The sequence below is a fragment of the Mercenaria mercenaria genome, chromosome 4 (assembly GCF_021730395.1).
Source record: "Mercenaria mercenaria strain notata chromosome 4, MADL_Memer_1, whole genome shotgun sequence".
Classification (NCBI taxonomy): domain Eukaryota; kingdom Metazoa; phylum Mollusca; class Bivalvia; order Venerida; family Veneridae; genus Mercenaria; species Mercenaria mercenaria.
This window is the reverse complement of record NC_069364.1, coordinates 57,761,822-57,780,673: the sequence shown is the minus strand read 5'-3', so window position 1 is coordinate 57,780,673 and position 18,852 is coordinate 57,761,822. Positions and strand designations below refer to the sequence as shown.

The window sequence follows — 18,852 nt, the reverse complement described above, 5'->3', positions numbered from 1 at the left end:
TATTGATTTAAACTGACAATGTCGTCACTGTAAGTTGATATTTTATCTCTTTATTTCGTTGTAATTTTATAAGTGATATATTTATATAATTTTCACCATATTTTATTTGCAGTTGAAAAAGTGTCTGTAGCACCAGCAAAACAGAAACGTAAAAACTCTGCATACAGTTCCACGTTAGCAAATATACAAGAGGCAACTGAAAAGAAAAACTCTGAAAACAACGCGATTAAACACAAGGAACTACATGACAATAAGACACATACAGAAAATCAAGAAGAAATAGCGGCGGGAGTAAATCATGAACAGTTTTTGAAGTGAAAAGGAATTAAACGTACGGTTCTCAAATTAATGAAGGAAACAAAAAGGGGTACAAAAATTAATTTTCCCAATGTTTTTTTACGAAAACAAACCCTTTTGAAAACAAAAAGAGTTCTGTTAAAAAGCGCACTCCAGCGGAAGTGACATGGAAGTTTAGACAAAGTTGAAAAATTTGGTTCAAGTAAAAATAAATGAAGCACTGAAAACAGTGATATATTTGGGGTGAAAAAAGTTGGTCTTGTGTTTCCCAAATTAAAAATTGGCGGAGAATATGAAAAAAAAACGAAAAGGACATCAACCAGTTTCGCAGACAATGTTTAATAAAGGAATCGGAGGGGCAGTCCTTTTTGCGTGAAGCGTGATAACCCCAAAATTTCCTGTATCAATGCGAACACATTGTTGCAGGTGAGATTTTTTTCCCCCTTAAGCAAAAACCTAATGTAATCAAAACATAAAAAATGATCGGCAAAGTATGATAGTGAAAATCACGAAGCAATGCAAAAAAAAAAAACGCGTCCGTGGAGGCCCAAAAGACTACTTTTTGAGATAGTGTACCCCCATGAATTTTTGAAAATTCCAACGTTCTGGCAAAGTTCTAATTGAGCAGAAAATCAAAGAAACCCAAATACAACGAAAGAACCCAAAAAAATAAATGTAAAACCGCCCCAGTGCTTCGAAAAACTTGGCGCCGAGAGCGGAGTTCTTTCATTCAAAGTCGAGGCAATGATCGCCCGGATCCCCATGTAAAGAGTACTTTTGGGGGTAAGTGAGAGAAAGCCTGAATAGACCTCATCCACGAAAAGAATAAAAACGGGCGGAGAAATGAAAAAAAAGAAAGAAAACTTTTTTCAAAGTAAGTAAGACAATGTGTTAGTGGGGAAAAGCATGTGAAGGCCAGAAACTGGTACTTAAAGGACTTAAAGGCTGGATAATGAAGAAAGATGATATGTGCAAAAACAAAATGCATACAGAGATCAAGAAATGTAAGTAATCCAATCCGCCTGAACCGTACTCTTTAAGCAATCTTATTTGCAATATTTGACTGACTGGAACCTTGAGCATGAATAAAGTGAGTGACAGAAAGTCGTAAAAAGTTGCAATGATAAAGATAATATTTATCTAATAAAAATCCTTTAGAAGTTCAGTCGGGTACTAAACAATTTTGTATTCTGTCGTTATGACGGGGTGTCAGAAGTTGAGTTGTGGCGGTGTGTCAGAACAACACAACAATAAATAAGAACATGTCGTTTTGCGAAGAAGAAATAACAATATCTGCTGTTCTCGTTCTATCGTCCCAACGACAGAACGAAAGTTTCAGAGTCTTTTCACAATGCATTTAATGTTCTGCAATTTTGGCGGGAAGACAGAACGATAGAACACCATCATATCGTTATGTCGGTGTGGACGGCATATTAAAATAAACAAAAAGTCAAAATAAATTGTCTCTCCGCTGAATCTTTTGACATGCCACAAAAGCACAGGAAATGTATTGAGTGTTTGAAAAAAAAAGGGAATAAAGGACGGGGTTAAATTGTAGTATAGAAAAATTTTTATGTTTATTATGTTACTGACTAAATTGGATTATGGCGTTACGCTCATTGTTGGCGTCATTAGGTAATGACGTTATGGGCGTTTTTAGCCGTTTAGACGTTTTAAAGGGGTTTCTTGGGGGGTTGGACTAAAGTTTTCATAAATCATGTCGTTTCTTATTTAAGGTATATTTTTATAGGTGTTATATAACATTTTATTCAATAAACTATTTTCCAGTGAAATTTATTGGGTTTAGTACACTTGTTTAAAACTATACATTATTTAATTTCCAAAGTAACGTCGAGGTTTCATTAATTTAACGGCTGTAACATTCGGTAGATTTTGCAATTTTATGGTTAAATTTTTTTCATATTCAAGTAAGACTTATGCATTCAATTTGCAGAAATTGTTGTACTTTCGACTGTAGTCGCGTTTTTTAAACAAATACATATTTTTTTAAATATTTCGGGGACGTAACAATTTGTTTTTTTTTTTTGCATTTTTTGACCGTGTGACATCGCGGCGGCTAGATTAAAGTTTACAATTAAAGCCTTTCAAAGTCAAAATACGAAAAAACTTACTAATTCAAAAGTAGTTTTTTGTCCCTTTTTTTCAAAATAAATTTTTAGAAGCTCAAAAGTTAAGAAAAACGACTTTTTTAAAAAATCTTGTCGAGGGAAGAATTAAATCTTCGTTTTTGTTTGGGTCTTTTTTTTTTTGTTTGTTACAGGGTATTGGACAGCAAATGACTGCAATGAGTCAAATATAGTTAATCACTTCCCGATTTTCTTTTTGACGGAAAAAAATAAATTTAGAATTTCCCAAGCCTTTAAATAATGCGCATTTGGGGAAATTTGTTACATCTTAAAGACGTTTTAGTGTTGTTTTTTATGATTTTATGTCGAATTAAATTTTTACTAAATTTTTAAAGTAAATGCGATAATAATTTACTAAAAGGGAGATTGTTTTGCCTTTTTTGGTATATGAAAAAAACAACCGTATTTCTAAACGAATTTCATGAAACATTAAAATGACGAAACTGAAAAATTTCCCATGTTCGCCAACAAAATCGCAAGCTTGCATGAACATTCCTAGGCGAACAAACAATTTTGAAATAATTTTCAACTAAACAAGTAAAACAAAAATCTAGCTTACATGCACTCATGACCACTTATTCGCAGCTGTAAAATCACACCATTTTGCGCCTTCATTTGGATTTTTCAGTTGTCTGTTCAAATGCCGTTCTGTCGTTTAGGCGGAAAGACGAAATCGGCAGAAATCAACCATCATAGAGATTTAGGGCCAACATTTATGAGAGTTTAAAAACTTTTAAGTATAACTATGTGCAAAATAATTGAAAAAGTGTGAGACATATTAGATCGTGGTTTCTTTTTTTTCAGCTTTGTACAAAGTGAACAGTCTTGGGATGAATTTCAGCATACCTGAGTACAACACTTCGCTTTCTGACAGAAAACTGCAGTTCACACGCGCAGTCACATGTGTCGCATCACCACGCCCATCAGAAACGCAGCAGCCAATCAGAAAGTCTGTTTCACAAAACACAGTCCCCGGGTCTTTGGGCTTTTCCCAAACCCCAGAGATGTCCCGTCAGTGCCGACCGAAAAAATAAACAGTCTACAAAGGGGCTTACGCCGTGCCCAAAATTGTTTCGATACCAACTGAAATTATTCAAAAAAGTTCAGATGTCTAAAAAAACCTACGAATTTTTGTCATAAAAACCCAAATTTAAAAGACATTCCTTTCATAAAGGAAATACGAAATTGTCACTGCCTCCGTTAGGAAGTGATACGAAGTCTAGATCTTTTACTTTTACCCAATTTTGATAAATATATGATAAAAATTGAATGACAGGTGCAATAAAATGTTCCAATATTTATTTCTTTATTTAACCTCTGGATTATGGGATCAAACGAAAACAAGCCATGATCATGTATTTAGTGAAGTAGCTATTGTTGGCTTTATTGATGGTTCCCCATGACGCATAGTCATCCATTATTCACATCAAGTCTCAGTGTGTGTTTTTTCTGTCTCATTTCATCGTATAAAGCATGTTAAACTGTCTAATGATGATACTTCAAATACAACCCACAATGTCTGAACCCCCAAGTAAATTTTGTTTTACGTATAAGGCAAAGAAATTATTATTTACAATAAATTTTGTTTTGTTTCATTTGTGTCTCAGCGTTATATATGCTCAATATATTTCGTTGGTATTTTAAATGTACGGTATATATCACGATATATATGATATAATGTCCCCGTATCTTTAATGAATTGAAATTAGGAAAAAAAAACCCAAAAGTCGAGAACAGTTGCCCTTTTTCAGGTTTGTTGACCCCCTCATAAGACATTGCTGCAAAAACAAGACAAAGTATATTGCTTGCTATTTAAATTTTGGCCATGATCATTGCAGAAAAAAATTTTAATGCTACGCATTATTGCACTTTAAAGTTTCAAAAAATTAAGTGATGACCTGAAAAAAATTTTGGGGAATATTAAGAGGTTTTGGGCGATTTAGAGGTTTCAAAGGGTTTAAAAAAAAAAATATAAATTTGGGTACGTGTGAGGGGAAAAGAAAAGCTTATGTACCGATAAAACCCCAAAAACTTTGTAAACTTTTCCTTTTGCCGTCTCAAATTGATTGAAGTGACCCGGGTTTTGGGCAAATATGTCAGCAGATTAAACTACTTTTTGTTTTTAAACGAGAAGAAACCCTTTTTTTATATTTACGTACATGATTATTTTCGGTGGCCAAAGTTAGAAAAGGGTAAAAAACGCAACCCAAAAATTTTTTAATTTGTGTCAAAAATTGCACTTTGGGAAAAATAGTTTTTAAAAATTCCTTTTGTCAATTCCCTGTGGTGTCCCACATTTGACCAAGCACTAGACCAACAACTTGCAGTCGGAAAAAGTCTTTTAAAAAGGCCCAAAAAAAAAAGTTTTTTGTATTTCCTGATGGTAATTATACGGATTTGCATGAAAAAAAAGAAGAGAAACAGTATTAGGCAAGAAAAGTGTTAATGTCTTAAAATTTTTTTTGAATTAAAGTAGAAAATTTTGGGATTGTAACTAAAAATTAAATTCAAGTGGGGGGACTTTTTTTTTTTTTGATATATATTATTAGAGTAACTGCATCAAAAAACGCGTCTAAAAAATTTTTAAATTTATTTTTTGAAAAAAAGTTATTTGAGCTGAAAAAAAAGTCCCCGGGTAAAAAATCTGAAAAAAAAAAAGGAGGGGAATCCGCTAAAAATTTATTTTGGTTAGGTGGTAGTGCTAGATCTCAGAAACATGTATTTTTGGCGTCCCTAAAGGGAAAAAAAGCCCCATTTGAAATGTTTTGGGGGAGGCTTTTTAATTATCCTACACACCAGTTTGTGAGATCGTCCGTGGTTCCGGAAGGGTTTTTAAAAGGGACTTTATTTTTTTGCTTAGGGGGCCCTTTTTAAGGGGCCAAGCTCCCCATTTAACAAATTTTTGAGAGGACCTTATAATGTGCTATTGGTCAAAATTTTATGATTTCTCAAGGGTTCTGAAAGAAGCCTTTTTGGGAAATATTCTTTTTTTAGCTTAGTGGGGCCTTTTAAAGGGGCTAAATCCCCCCTTTGAAAAATTTGAGGGAGGACCTTATACTGATGCTACAGATCACATTCAAGGAAATTCCATCGAACAGTTCTTGAGTTGTTTAGAGGTGTTTGTGTTTTTAGTTCTAGTAGCCGTTAAAAGGGACCAAAAGCTCCAGATTTTTAAAAATATTGAAAAAGACCAAAAATTTTTTTTGAAGATCCATTCAGAGTTTGAGAAAAAGTTGTTTCAGGTATTTTTTTTACGCCTACGGTTTTTTTCCTTAAAAGGGCCCAAAAGCCTCCTTTTCACAAAAAATTTTTAGAGAAAATGTTTTACATGTTAAATAATTCCAAATACCATCTAAAAAATCAGTGTTTTTTCGGTCTCTTAATCGAAAAAAAAATTTAAAAAAAGGGGCCAGAGGCCCTGTTTCGCTCACCTGCCTAAAGATAAAGATCATCAAAAATTAAAATTCGACCAAGTTTTATTAAGATATGGTCTAAAGTGGCCTTCGTGTTTTAAAGCTTTTTTCCCTTTTATTTGACCGGTGACCAGTTTTTGTCCCCCCTGCCAGTTGAACGCCCAAAAATCATCAAAATTAAAATTTTGACTAAGTTTTTATGAAGAACAGTCATAAAATGTGGCTTTCAGTGTTAACAAGCTTTTTCCCTTTTATTTGACCCATTTTTTTTTACCCCCCTGCCCAGATTTGAACTTGACCCATGATCATCAAACTTAAAAATTTTGCCAAGTTTCATTAACATTGATCATAAATGTGGCCTCTACAGTGTAAAATAGCTTTTCCTTTGTTTGACCTTTTTTGACCTATTTTTTTATCCACATGCCAATTTAAACCCGGGTCTTTTGGATCTCAAAATTAACTTCGACAATTTTTATGAGATACAGTCATAAAGTGGCCTCTACAGTGTTAACAAAAGCTTTTCCCTTTTATTTGACCTGGTGACCTAGTTTTTGACCCCCGTGACCCCAAAATCAAAATTTCCAAGTCTTTATTGAGGGTAAATTTGACCAACGTTTTAAATTAAAAATTGGACCAAAAAATTTTGACCTTCAGTGTTAACAAATTTTTTTGATCTGCCCCGGGTGCCCCCGTTTTTGACCCCGAGGGCCAATATCGAACTTTTAAAGGGGTAACATTTGACCCAAATTTCTTAAGATGGCTAAATTGTGACCTCTAGGTGTTAACAAGCTTTTCCTTTGATTTTTAACTGGTGACCTGTTTTTTTCCCAGATGACCCTATACGAACCGCCAAAATTTATTGAGGGGGAACATTTGACCAAGTTATTAAGATTGGGCCCAAAATTGTGACCCCTAGGGTATTAACGTCAAAAAGTTGACGCCGCCGCCGGACACAGACACAGGGCGATCACAAAAATCACCCTTAGCTCAAGTAGCTAAAAAAAGCACATGGTCCTTTAATTTTATTTACCATAACTTTCCATGTGTTATTTCCATGTGAGAAGTTTCATTAAGTCTACGTTGTTAAAAAAAAATTTTGTTCCGAAAATGTTATTTTTTTTTATAGGCCCCGTTAAGAAAAATTGTGTGGACCAAATTTTTTTAAAAAAAATCTTAGATGTAAAGAGCCAAAAAACACATTTTTATATTTCAAAAAATTTTTTAAGCAAATTCTAAAATTTTTAAATCAATTTTTAATCAAATTCTAAAATTTTAGAAAGAAATTTGATACGACGGCAGAACACCTTAAACAAGAGCTTCTGATGACAGCCCGCTGATATTCGAAGAATTGATTGAAAAAATGGGGTCAAAAAAAAATTAACACAGATATTCAAAAAAAAGAAAAAAAAAAAAAGTTGAATAACATGTCCAGTTCTGTGGATTTCAATAAGTCTTGCACTAAATGGCAAAGTGTGAAAAACCCTTTCAAGCCAAAAAAGGGGCCCTAATTTGCCAAATAGTTGAAAAGTAAAGTATCTTTCCCCAGTGGAAATATTGAAAAAAGTGTTCAAAATTTAAAAAACTATATGTCAAGTAGTTTTGCAAGAACTGGACTTGTATGAAAAAAGAACAGATTTTCCAAATCCAAAAAGGACCCTAATTCAGCCAAATTTGATGATAGATTTTTGTATCTTTTTCAGATAAAGACTATTAAATACATAATGATAAAGTTTCAAAGCCCTATGTAAACACTTTACACAAAAAATGAACTGGGACGAAAAACTTAACCAAAATTTCTAAGTAGAAGGGGCCATAATTCAGCCAAAATCCTTGATGGATTTATGTACGTTTGCCTATAACTGATGGTAAACAAGTGTTGAAAGTTTAAAAACTTTATCTCAAAAGACTGCCAAAATATGAACTGGTACGAAAAACTTAAACAAGATTTCTAAGTCAAAAAGGGCCATAATTCAGCCAAAATTCTTGATGGAGTTATGTGCTCTTGCCTATAACTGGACACGGTGATGGTAAACAAGTGTTGAAAGTTTCAAAGCTTTATCTCAAAAGACTTTGTCAAAATATGAACTGGTACGAAAAACTTAACCAAGATTTCAAAGTCAAAAGGGGCCATAATTCAGCCGAAATCCTTGATGGAGTTATGTTCTCTTGCCTATAACTAGACACGGTGATGATAAACAAGTGTTGAAAGTTTCAAAGCTTTATCTCAAAAGACTTTGCCAAAATATGAACTGGTACGAAAAACTTAACCATGATTTCTAAGTCAAAAGGGGCCATAATTCAGTCAAAATGCTTGACAGAGTTATGTACTCTTGCCTACAACTGGACACGGTGATGGTAAACAAGTGTTGAAAGTTTCAAAGCTTTATCTCAAAAGACTTTGTCAAAATGTGAACTGGTACGAAAAAACTTAACCAAGATTTCTAAATCAAAAGGGGCCATAATTCAGCCAAATGCTTGACAGAGTTATGTACTCTTGCCTACAACTGGAAATGGTGATGGTAAACAAGTGTTGAAAGTTTCAAAGCTTTATCTCAAAAGACTTTGTCAAAAAGTGGACTGGTACGAAAAACTTAACCAGGGTGTGACGCTGACGCCGACGCCGTGGTGAGTAGGATAGCTCTACTTATTCTTCGAATAGTCGAGCTAAAAAAGTGTGGATGGACATGCCGGACAGATGGATGCCAGACGTATCGTATCACAATAGGTCACCTCGAGCACTTTGTATACGGGCGAGCTAAAAAGAAATGGGTTTTAAATGAATGCAGCGGGTGTATTGCCTTTGAGATGGAGTTCCATAAACATTGTTTTTCAGCTAATTATGCCCCTTTTTTGACTTAACAGTTTTTAGCTTTCTTTTTGTATGCAAGTTGTTCTTTTTTGTTGGGTTGAACGTCGCACCGATACAAGTATGTCATATGGCGGCTTTCCAGCTTTGGTGGTGGACAAAGACCCCAGGTGCCCCTCCGTGCAGTATTTCATCATGAGTGGGCACCTAGGTAGAACCACCGATCTGCCGTAAGCCAGTTGGATGGCTTCCTCATTTGAAGAATTCAACGACCCGGGTGAGGCTCGAACCCACATCGGTTAGGGGCGTATGCAAGTTGGTATCTATGTCTCTGTCTTACAAGTAAGCAAAGCCTTTGCACATTTTGTACTGTTTTATATCGTTGTATTCCATCACACAGGCTTTTCTTTGTAAAATCTAGTGTTACTGTCCTATGACAGCCGTTGTTTATGGAAAGCAACTTGTTAGGCTAGGCAAAGTATATCGATAAACAACAGCTATTCTGTATATAAGACTGATAATTTAATTTTCATAATTCTATGTGCACAAATGAAATGTTGCATAGAAACAAAAAGTTCTACAACAAAATATCAAGGGTCAAAAAACCATACAGAAACTGAAATGATAATGGTATGAAATGCCATCTGTTCTAGTAAGTGAAAGCCTGACAGTGCACATATCAGCTTATAAACTGATATATCTCAAAAAGTGTAAAAAAAACCCCTAAACTCATTTGTGTCAAACAGTAATATTCAGAGATATATTTTAATTATTACTGGATCTGGTACTTAAGCCAAAAAAAAATTGTCTTGAAAGATAATTATGTAAAATTTTGAGTTGTTTGTCATGTTTACACAGTTACAGATTTGTTTCTTCAGAAACATTTAAGAAATATGTTGGCAGAGAATAATAGTTAAATAGTAAATATTTGGCTGTTTTGTGTCTACAAATATTGTGGATGATTTGTATCAATACATCTATAATGAATAAACTTCATATGTTAAGTTTTTTTTATGTCTTAACCTTTAGTATGCAAAATTTCTAAAATGGACTGGTCCATCACTCAATTTGGGCAATACCATTTATTATTCAAAGGGGTGTTCCCTGAAAATTTACTGACAGATGTGCAGGCTGATCTTGGTCTACACTGATCGCAAAGGCAGAATCTCTTGCCGCCAGCAGGCTAAAGGTTAATATTCATCACCAAATACAATATAACTGTGTTTTAAGCAAGACAGGTATGTTCATAACAGACATCTGTTACAATAAAAAAAACAAGAGGACCATCATGGTCCTGAATCGCTCACCTATCCCCACATGACCAAGTGTTGAACTGAGTATGACGTCATTATTTCTATTATTTGACATAGTGACCTACCTTTAAACTTGACCTAGATATCATCAAGGTGAACATTCTCACCAATTTTCATGAAGATCTTGTGAAAAATATGGCCTCTAGAGAGGTCACAAGGTTTTTCTATTTTTCGACCTACTGACCTAGTTTTTGACCGCACGTGACCCAGTTATGAACCTGACCTAGATATCATCAAGCTGAACATTCTCACCAGTTTTCATGAAGATCCATTGAGAAATATGGCCTCTAGAGAGGTCACAAGGTTTTTCTATTTTTAGACCTACTGACCTAGTTTTTGACCCCACGTGACCCAGTTTCGAACCTGACCTGGATATCATCAAGGTGAACATTCTGACCAATATTCATGAAGATCTCATGAAAAATATGGCCTCTAGAGAGGTCACAAGGTTTTTCTATTTTTAGATCTACTGACCTAGTTTTTAACCCCACGTGACCCAGTTTCGAACTTGATCTAAATATCATCAAGGTAAACACTCTGACTAATTGTCCTGAAGATCCATTGAAAAATATGGCCTCTAGAGAGGTCACAAGGTTTTTCTATTTTTAGACCTACTGACCTAGTTTTTGACCCCACGTGACCCAGTTTCGAACTTGACCTAGATATCATCAAGGTGAACATTCTGACCAATTTTCATAAGGATCCATTGAGAAATATGGCCTCTAGAGAGGTCACAAGGTTTTTCTATTTTTAGACCTACTGACCTAGTTTTTGATCCAACATGACCCAGTATCATTCTTGACCTAGATATCATCAAGGTGAACATTCTGACCAATATTCATGAAGATCTCATGAAAAATATGGCCTCTAGAGAGGTCACAAGGTTTTTCTATTTTTAGATCTACTGACCTAGTTTTTACCCCCATGTGACCCAGTTTCGAACTTGACCTAGATATCATCAAGGTGAACATTCTGACCAATTTTCATGAAGATCCATTGAGAAATATGGCCTCTAGAGAGGTCAAAAGGTTTTTCTATTTTTAGACTTAATGACCTAGTTTTTGACCCCACGTGACCCAGTTTCGAACTTGACCTAGATATCATCAAGGTGAACATTTTGACCAATATTCATGAAGATCTCATGAAAAATATGGCCTCTAGAGAGGTCACAAGGTTTTTCTATTTTTAGACCTACTGACCTAGTTTTTGACCCCACGTGACCCAGTTTCGAACTTGACCTAGATATCATCAAGGTGAACATTCTGACCAATTTTCATGAAGATCTTTGAAAAATATGGCCTCTAGAGAGGTCACAAGGTTTTTCTATTTTTAGACCTACTGACCTAGTTTTTGATGGCACGTGACACAGTTTCGAACTTGACCTAGATATCATCAAGGTGAACATTCTGACCAATTTTCATGAAGATCCATTGAGAAATATGGCCTCTAGAGAGGTCACAAGGTTTTTCTATTTTTAGACCTACTGACCTAGTTTTTGATCCAACATGACCCAGTATCGTTCTTGACCTAGATATCATCAAGGTGAACATTCTGACCAATATTCATGAAGATCTCATGAAAAATATGGCCTCTAGAGAGGTCACAAGGTTTTTCTATTTTTAAATCTACTGACCTAGTTTTTACCCCCACGTGACCCAGTTTCGAACTTGACCTAGATATCATCAAGGTGAACATTCTGACCAATTTTCATGAAGATCCATTGAGAAATATGGCCTCTAGAGAGGTCAAAAGGTTTTTCTATTTTTAGACTTAATGACCTAGTTTTTGACCCCACGTGACCCAGTTTCGAACTTGACCTAGATATCAAAGGTGAACATTCTGACCAATATTCATGAAGATCTCATGAAAAATATGGCCTCTAGAGAGGTCACAAGGTTTTTCTATTTTTAGACCTACTGACCTAGTTTTTGACCCCACGTGACCCAGTTTCGAACTTGACCTAGATATCATCAAGGTGAACATTCTGACCAATTTTCATGAAGATCTTGTGAAATATATGGCCTCTAGAGAGGTCACAAGGTTTTTCTATTTTTAGACCTACTGACCTAGTTTTTGAAGGCACGTGACCCAGTTTCGAACTTGACCTAGATATCATCAAGGTGAACATTCTGACCAACTTTCATAAAGATCCCATGAAAAATGTGACCTCTAGAGTGGTCACAAGCAAAAGTTTACGGACGCACGCACGCACGGACGGACGACGGACGATGGACGCCGCGCGATCACAAAAGCTCACCTTGTCACTTTGTGTCAGGTGAGCTAAAAACAACAAAAAATAATAACTGTAATCTTGAAGTATCACTTCTTTCTTCACTCATAAACTATTGTCATAATTGTAACATTGCTTGCTATCACAATAAACAGGCCTCATACTTTCAGCTTAACTCTGATCTTGTAAAGGAAGTTGTTTATTTGTATCAACAAAAAAAATATTATATCTACTGGTATTCTATTAATTAATTCATTCATTTATTTTTAAAGATTAAAATTTAAAACACTAAAAATCCTTTTTAAAAAAAGAAAACAGAAAAGAAGGCAAATTTACAAATGCCTCCAATCTGTGAGCTGTGTCACTCATAACATTTACATCCGGTGGTATGTCAAGAGTGTAACATTATAGCTGGTGGTATGTAAAGAGTGCAACATTATAGCTGGTGATATGTCAAGACTGTAACATTGTGCTAAGATGATCTAACAGTGGTGGACATTTTATTTGTTATGCACTGCCCTCCAAATATATGTTTAGAGAAAAAACCCACAAATAGTCGACTCGGCACAAAACTGCTGAATACGTTTCTTAATCAATAAATATTCATGAGTTTTGCACTGAGGTAAAAAAAATGTAGTATTACACGACCAAGCGAATTCTTAACACAAACAATTTGGTCCTTCCTACGATTAGATCAGAACATATTACTTATAAAACTAGAGGTCCTCTGAACTTCCTGAGAAACATTAACCCTGTTGATCAATCTTAATTTTTTAGTCTAACCCTACCTCCAAAGAATAACATTGAAACATGAATGTGTGGAAGTATAAGATAAGGTGCCAGGATTATACATAACAGAAACATTAACTTACTGCGAGTTCATTTTATTTTCTGCATACGAAATTTCAGTTTTGGCCACTACTTTGTTGGAATAATTATAAATCTGTGGATTTAATTTTAAGGTTAAAAAGAGTAAGAATTATATTTATTTGTTGGACTTTAATTTTGTAACAACAAAATCCACTAAAATTACTTCCATACAAATATTAATGATTTCACAGTATATGATGACTGAAGTAAGTAAACAAAAAAGAGAGCATTTTCTCAATTAAAAAAATTCTGACATTAATCTGAATGAAAGTTGCCATGAAAATGTTCATGTAGTCGGTGGCTGGAGGGCAGGCTGCATGGCTGAGATCAAGAACTTGTATGAAAATTATTCTTGAAGACGAATATAAGTCATGTGTTAATTCCTGCCACATTTAAAATTAATATTAGTAAAGTTATTTGTGTATTGTATAAAAATATTGTTAGGGTAGTTTAAAGAAATCTATTTCATCTGAAATATATTCATGTTATAAAGATAGAAAAAAGTAGAAAATGTGTATGAACAAGTGGATGACTGATAGGACTAAGTGATGAGAGAAAAAGTCATAAGTTTACCACCTAAGACCAAAAATGACCCATATAAACCAAAGAACTTGCAAAAATAAATGAATATATGTCCATTTTCCATCACTTAACTTAATTTTCCATGTTAAGCTTTTAACTAAGTATATGTTCAAATAAATGCTTCTGTTGTAAACAAATATAACAAATCTACTGAACACATGTAGTATACCTGTTCAATATATTTCACCTGAACAGTGTGATCACATTTTAAAAAGAAGTTCTATATGAGCCGTGCCATGAGAAAACCAACATAGTGGGTTTGCGACCAGCATGGATCCAGACCAGCCTGCGCATTCGCGCAGTCTGGTCAGGATCCATGCTGTTCGCTTTTAAAGCCTATTGGAATTGGAGAAACTGTTAGCGAACAGCATGGATCCTGACCAGACTGCGCGGATGCGCAGGCTGGTCTGGATCCATGCTGGTCGCAAACCCACTATGTTGGTTTTCTCATGGCGCGGCTCATATAGAGAAATGTGAGTCTAACTTTCATTTTCACAATTCATGTTGTAATGAAATTGCTGGTTAACTTTTAGTAGGTAAAACAGCTTAGTATGTATCACTGTTTAAACTTGTGTTAGGATCACGAGTATTATTCAGTCTACAATAGGTAAGATCTCCAGCCCACGGTAGGTAAGATCTCCAGCTTACAGTAGGCACGTTCTCCAGCCTACAGTAGGTAGGACCTCCAGCCTACAGTAGGTAAGATCTACAGCCTACAGTAGATATGTCTCCAACCTACAATAAGCAGGATCTCCGGCCTACAGTAAGCTGGATCTCCGGCCTACAGTAGGTAAGAGCTCCAACCTACAGTAAGCAGGATCTCTAGCCTACAGTAGATATGTCTCCAACCTACAGTAAGCAGGATCTCTGGTCTACAGTAGGTACCGGTAGGTTCTCCAGCCCATAGTAGGAAGGATCCCCATGTGATCATATTCACAAACAAAACTGAATGTTTTGAAACTTCTGACACTTCCGCTATGAAGTACTAAGACTCACCAGTACTGCAAGTTCTATCTAGCCTTTCAGAAAGAATATATTGAACTGATTGTGTATTCAAAACAATTTTTACAAAAACTTAAAAAAATAACACAAAAACAATTTGGGCCCTAAATAAACAAATCCCTAGAAAGCAACAAGTATGGAAGAGTATAAAAAATAAAATAACATTTTATAATAAAAACAAACATTATCTCCACTTTGCAGCCAAAAGTGTACAAGTTCTTATATAAAAGTATGGCACTTGAGCACTTTTTGCACTACCGTGAAGAAGTATAGTTTTGAACAGTAATATTTCACATCAAAACACTTGACAACATTTAATGAAATCCTAAACTATAAAATCGCATGATACACACAAAACTACAATTCATACAGTTTCTCTTGACATTCAATTCCATATTATTCCTGTTCTTATTTTTAAATGCATCTGAATAAAATACAAGCAAGTTATTATTTTCCTTACAACTTCTTAATTCTATATTGATAAATGGACATATGGCACATATACCGGTAGGTATTATTGTTTTACTTTATACTGTAACTGTTGTATAACTGCATGCACTGAGACGTGTTCTGGAGTTTTACGTGCACGCATCATAAAAATTCTGTACTAATTCATGAACCAAGGTTTAATTTTCAAACTGTGTGAAACTTATTAACAAACCAAGGTTCACTTATTCCACCTATTGGAAATTTACTAACAAATCAATGTTTACTTATTCCGTCCTGTGGGAAACTTACTGACAAACCAAGGTTTACCTATTCCGTCCTGAAATATATAGATAAACTAAGGTTTACCTATTCCGTCCTGAAATATATTGACAAACTAAGGTTTACTTATTCCGTCCTGTGGGAACTTACAGACAAACCAAGGTTTACTTATTCTGTCCTGTGGGAAATGTATTAACAAACCAAGATTGATTCCCTCATGTGGAAAATATAGGAGTGAGATATAGGCATTTTACAGCATGAATACACTACATGTGTAGACATCAGCTTTTGTCAAGGTCAATACTGTATACTGTATAGGCCTTTCTTTATATAAATCTTTGGTTTGTGAAGCAAGGAATATCCTGTGACTAATATTTACCAAAAGAAAAAAATTGCACACACCAAGGTACACATTTCCAAAGGACAAACACCTAATAGTTTTGACTACTGACCAGCAAGCCATTCGGTAAGTTTTTTAGTACAGGACATCAGAGAAAAACTCAAAGCTTTTTCTTCTCTCAGGTACAACAAACCAATCTAAAGCACAAACTACGATCTGGTGATTTAGATAAGAAGTCGTGTAATAATGTAAGTTATTGACCAAATAAGTACAGAAGTCCTTAGAAAGAACTTGCGAATAACCCAGAAAAGGTTTGTAGGAAAAGATTTAGTAAACACCATGAAAGTTACAATCAATGACAAAATTTATATCCTAGGTAGAAAGAACTTGAATAATAAAAGACATATAACATATATATCGATATCCAACCTAAATAAGGTGTTACTTCAAATGCTCATTTTTAATGAACACATTCACCTAAGACCAGTCACAGAAAATCCCTTATCAGAAAATTATATACATCAATTCTTGTTTCAAACAGTTCAAACATATACATATTACCTTACTCCTACCATATTCTTGTATCAAAAAGCTCAAAATTTACAAATAATTACATCACTTGGGAAGAAAAAATATTTATCTCGAGCATACAATATCAGGTATAAGACTTAAGGACCTCGACAAATGACTAAATACAAAATGGGCAGGGGTATTGGAAGCAAACAATATCATATTCCTCGAGCATATTAGAGCAGACTCTAAATTTATCTGTGCGTGTAATAACCCCTTGAAACAAGCAACTAACAAGACTGGCATCGGCAAAACAACAAAGAAATGAATGTAAATGTTTTTTTCTCTATGAATCTCATGTCTGGACCTCTTTCTATTTCATAAAATCATTTGCAACTTGATTCTTCTTAAAAAGTTATTGTAGCAACATAAAATTCAGCATTTGCAACTTGGTTCTACCTAAAAAGTCATTGTAGCAAAATAAAATTCAGGGACAAAAAAATGTTTAATTTCAAAATATTTAATTTCCAAATTTTGATTAAATGTGAGTCACCTATTTCAATTTTATTGCCAATTCTAACAATCTTTATTATCTGTCATCAAAGGAAGTAATGACCTGACTATGAATTTTTTTATACAAACTGATGTTTGTCTAGTCTGACCCTTGTAAACTTTAACAAAATGTTCCAAGACTCCTTTCATGTACATTGGGAAAAATAACAACAATCTGGGAAATTCAAAAACATTTCACTGACTTTTAAAAGTAAAAAAACACGATACAACATTGAGCGCACCTATGAAATATTCTAGGAAACAAAATTATCACAGCATGTGTTCTTCGTCATCTCATTGCTATGGTTACAAGCATGCGGCATCCAATATAACTAACTACAATGTAAAGTGTACAATATCTAACCAGTCTGTGTCTCTAATTTCAAACTCAGGTAGCTGCATGTTTCTACAATACAAACTAATATGAGCCGCGCCATGAGAAAACCAACACAGTGGCTTTGCGACCAGCATGCATCCAGACCAGCCTGCGCATCCGTGCAGTCTGGTCAGGATCCATGCTGTTTGCTAACAGTTTCTCTAACTGCACTAGGCTTTGAAAGCGAACAGCATGGATCCTGACCAGACTGCACGGATGCGCAGGCTGGTCTGGATCTATGCTGGTCGCAAAGCCACTATGTTGGTTTTCCCATGGCACGGCTCATATTTACATTTTCATTAAGTGTTAAATTCCACTGCCATTTAGACAAAAATGAATGATGTTTAAGTATGTGTTTTCTCTGAATGTTTTTTTCCCCCATTTTTATGTAGGCTGAAAATGCACTTTAAAACTGGACAAATGCAACTATCAAAATGAACAACAAATATATATATATATAAACATGTATTTTTACGCCTTTTTATGACATCATTAGCACTGATTTCACTGCATGTTACTGTATTAAACGGACTTGCCTCAACGTTCATGTTACAGTATCAGTTTTCTTGTGAAACCAGACCTCTCCTTGAAGCAATTTCTCTAAAATATCAAAAAGACACACACTAAAATTATTTAAATATCATTTTACGCGCGCAAAATTTATTTAACATTTGTACTGTGTGACTAACACAAAAGAGATTTTCAACATATCTAAAAGGCAACACAGTATTTTTATGAAAGAAATACAGACACATGCACTCTAAAGTATTTTGTTCATTTTTAAAAAATGGGAGGACTTTCTAAATTTTGACATATTTGGAGGCCTTCCTTTTAAGGTAGTTCTACATAATGGAAACAAACATTGTTTAACACTGTAGAATTATGCAACCATATTTTTTTTCAAATCATAATTGTATCCAAAGGAAATTCAGCAATAAAATAATAAGGTTATCACAATTTTGATGACATTTTTGCATACAGAAGAAGTTCAACAACGTAAATTTTAATGAAACTATTCATAAATGTAGACTTTAATACCTATTTTCAATCAGATGGCTTAATAAAATTCATAAGAGTGTGTGCTAATTTTTCTCTCAATTTGCAAAGTAGCAACTGAAGTACATGTACATACCTTATTTCTTGTTATTATTTTGAATTCATTCAAATCAAAACCTATCTATAGTAAAACTTTATCTTGAAAAAAAAAAAAAAAAAAAAAAAAAAAAAAGACAGTTGCTGTTTAAGACTTAATACACAGAATACAATATATTCCTGGCAACATTTATACTACCTTAGTACAGCTACCAGGTGTTATTCTAGAATTTCAGGATAAATGATGTTACTCTGTCACTACAGGTGAATCAGACAAACAGAACTACCTTAAATCAAAAATGGACACAAATAGTCTTAAGCTATCTGTAAAATGGTTAAAATCCATTCCATATGTAAATACAGTGTAAATTTTTGAAACAGGAAAGCCCAATGCTATCTCAAACTGCAGTCAAAACATATGAGCCGTGCCATGGGAAAACCAACTTAGTGGGTGTGCGACCAGCATGGATCCAGACCAGCCTGCGCATCCGCGCAGTCTGGTCAGGCTCCATGCTGTTCGCTTTTAAAGCCTATTGGAATTGGAGAAACTGTTAGCGAACAGCATGGATCCTGACCAGACTGCGCGGATGCGCAGGCTGGTCTGGATCCATGCT

The 18,852-nt window shown here is 34.6% G+C and overlaps 1 long non-coding RNA gene across 1 annotated transcript; it reads right to left on the bottom strand.

The window, feature by feature from the left end:
• Positions 1–9,163: 9,163 nt before the first annotated feature.
• On the bottom strand, positions 9,164–18,847 carry LOC128556397 (uncharacterized). Its single transcript, XR_008370620.1, has 2 exons — positions 15,456–18,847; positions 9,164–15,416 (listed from the first exon to the last, which is right to left on the bottom strand). It is a non-coding gene; the product is annotated as an uncharacterized LOC128556397 (long non-coding RNA).
• Positions 18,848–18,852: the final 5 nt, after the last annotated feature.